Below are 3323 nucleotides of genomic sequence, written 5' to 3'. Positions count from 1 at the left end.
GTGTTTGATTTTCACCAAAAAGTGAGAGTGATTTACTGAAAACTACTGTGACTGTAATTTTATTAGAGAGAGATTTGTTTAAAAGCACAGATCATCTCATCTCTTCCAGTTAAGTCACGTCTTTATGGTCACATTAAAGCTCAGATTAAAGCACACATGTTTAAATGGTAAATATTTATCATAGTTTTACATCAGCCAAGTGGCAATTTGTGAAGAAAAGTTGAAAGAAATAAAAGTTGAACATCTTAATACTGATATCAGCAAACATCAGTCATCAGGTGCAGAAGCAAGACACATGTGGTATATCTGTAATGGCTTAAAAAAAAATCATGTCAGACATATAACTAATGTTAAGTATTGATACTTTAGTAGCTGTACTGTAACTTTGCTTTAACACAATCTGACCTTAAAGACTCGACAAAGCTGGAACTACAACAGGTGAACTTCTTGGGTTCTTTTTAAAGATAACACAATAGGAAATGTGAGGCAAGGCAAGTGTATTTGTATAGCACAGTTCATACACAAAGTAATTCAAAGTGCTTTACAGAATAAGAAATACACTAAAATCACAATAAAAAATTATATAAAAAAAAAAAATATAATCATAAAATAAAAAAAGAGAGAAGACAATAAATTAGAGAGAAGAGTACAGAATGAAAACCTTTTGTTTTGAGCCTGGATTTAAACAGCATCAAAGTAGTGGCCTGTCTCACATGTTCAGGAAGATTGTTCCAGATTTTAGCTGCATGAATCTGAAACACTGACTCCCCATGTTTAGTCGTGACTCTGGGCACCAGCAGGAGGCTGGTCCCTGAGCTCCTCAGAGTGTGAGATGGTTCATATGGCACTAACATGTCATATGAACCATCTATTTACCTTGTTTTTGTATTTACCTTGTTTTGGCTGCTGCAGTCATCCTGCTGTTCTGTTCAAATCTTCTTACTAATCCAACAATGTTCATTTTGTAGATTATTTGTTCTTGGGTTCTTTTGGGGTTCTGGAGATGACTTGCAGCTAGTTGAAACATGTCAACAAGGTAAATACATCTCCTATTGTATTGTCTTTAAAAAACCCGAGAATTTAATGTACAAAAAAAGACAAAATGAATGTTTTTGGATTACAACAAATGAGCTGAAGTTGTACTGTTACATTACAAGTTACCTAGCATTAGTCAACAGTTTTTCAGTTCATCACTCTCACCTTTTTGTTGAAAATCAAACACCTAAACAGGACCATGAACGCTCGTACTGATCACAGGCTCCTGAAAATATGTTGTTTAAATCATTTTTTATTTATTCTTGAGTTTTTTTGTAGTTTTAGAGATTATGCAACCACAAATAATTTGCATGTTCTTCTTATGTCTGGGTGGGTTTCTACCGGCTAAATCCTCCAGTTAAGGAGGTCCTGATCTAGATTATAGCACAATATCACATGGGTTCCCAGGAGCTGCACTGTGAGTCTCATACTGGTAGTTGGAAAAAGCCAATATTTAATCTTCTGTTCTAAAGCTCCAAACATTTCTAAACACCGGCAGATCAACTTTTTATTTAAAGGTCATCTGTTACACAATGTTGACTCTTGTGAGCTTTAACCCATGTCATAATGTTACATAACTCCTCAAAGCTGGAGCTGGAGCTGTGTTTGTATGTTTACACATGTTTGAGTAATATTTTATTATAGGTCTGTCTACATCTCCAAAGATTTGCTGTGTGTCTTTTGTTTTGTAAATGTTCTAAATGCCCCCCCGTAAATGGCTTTTAAGGCAAACTGTATTCCAAGTTGTCCTTTGTTCAGTGAAATATGATCTAAGAATGTTATCCCACCATGTTAACCAAACTGTTTTCATCTAATCTCCACTCTCATGTTGTACGGTTTGGGCGTTATGGTGATGCCAAACACTGGAGTAAAGTCAGGCTCTCCTGCATCCTCAGGCCAAATGAACGTAAACTTCCTCAGAAGAGTCACCATGATGAGGAAGAGCTCCATATGGGCAAGGCCTTCTCCCAAACACACTCGAGGACCTGGACAAAAACCTAGAACATTACCTGAGATACATACTTATACTCACAATTGTACATGTTTTAGTATTGATTGAACTTCTGTACCTGCAGAGAAGGGCAGGAAGGCATCTGGTTTGTCAAACTCCCCCTTGTGGTTGAGAAAGTTTTCAGGGTTAAATTCATGAGGAAACGTCCACTGTCCCTCCTCACTGAGCGCTGATGACAGGTTGGGGATGACAATAGTGCCCTAGAACCAAAGTGGAGTGACTTTATGACTTTATTTGTCTCATTTAGATTATGTGCAGTTGGATATCTGCTTACTTTAGGAATAGAGTAGCCCATAAGCTCTGTGTCTCTGGTGGTTGTATGAAAAACACTGAGAGAGGAACAGTGTCGGCAGTCCTCTGAGTTTCGTGAATAACAGCCTAAAAAAGCAGATGATAGCAGTATCTACACAGTATGTGTTTTCAGTATAGTTGCTAAATGTTTTACTTGGACATAAGGCATGTTGTGTCTGTCTTCAAATGTGACAAAGTTCTTTCCCTCCAGGACACGGTCTATCTCCTGTTGACAGCGTTCTGCAGGGGGAAAACAGAAACTTTTACTTTGGTGAAGAGGCTGAAGTACCCAAATGGTCCTAGCAGCTACATACAGAAGGCTTCATGGCTCTAAAATCTTGCAAGACAAACCGGTCTTAAAGGTCCACTATTTCTGGAGGTCTGCATTTTTCTTGTCTCCATGAAGCAGTTATGTTTTCTCTATAATGTTCCCCATTATGGCTAGCGGTGTTTGTCAGATTACTTTGCAAAAGTAATCGAATTACTGACTACTGATTACTCCTTCTAACAGTAATCTAATTACTACTCTGATTGCTTTATTTCAAAAATAATTAGAATACTGATTACTTCAAGTTACTTTCAGTTACTCAAGCAGAGGCGACGTGCACAGTACTCCTTAAACCAATATTTGTGTTATTTTGGTTTACAGGCAAAAAGTAACTAAAAGCCCAAGTAGCCCAAGTAACTGTAATCTACTTGCTCAGTTTTCAATTGTAACTATAGATAACCGCGTTACTAAAAAAGGAATCTAATCTGTATTTTAAAACTAGTTACTCCCCAACATTGATGTGCCACAAGGTCATATTGATGGTGTACATCTCCCTGGAGACAAACAAGTAGCAGACCCTTCATCAGGAAAAGTAACAGAGTGCACAGTGACAGGACCAATTCATTAATAACATCTTGTTGAAAATCATTTTCTTGTTTTGTCACTAATTTGTGCAACAGGATAATGCTCTCCAACAGGAGGACGCACAACCACTTA

At 37.4% G+C, this 3323-nt stretch overlaps 1 pseudogene; it reads right to left on the bottom strand.

The window, feature by feature from the left end:
- Window positions 1-1368: 1368 nt before the first annotated feature.
- The window catches only part of LOC129410858 (cytochrome P450 2F2-like), a 6659-nt pseudogene continuing 4704 nt past the window's right edge, over window positions 1369-3323 (bottom strand).

Source organism: Boleophthalmus pectinirostris, unplaced genomic scaffold, assembly GCF_026225935.1.
Source record: "Boleophthalmus pectinirostris isolate CB_2022bp ecotype Guang Dong unplaced genomic scaffold, ASM2622593v1 HiC_scaffold_2804, whole genome shotgun sequence".
Classification (NCBI taxonomy): Eukaryota; Metazoa; Chordata; class Actinopteri; order Gobiiformes; family Gobiidae; genus Boleophthalmus; species Boleophthalmus pectinirostris.
Note: the sequence above shows the minus strand (reverse complement) of the source record. Positions and strands in the feature narration are given on the sequence as shown.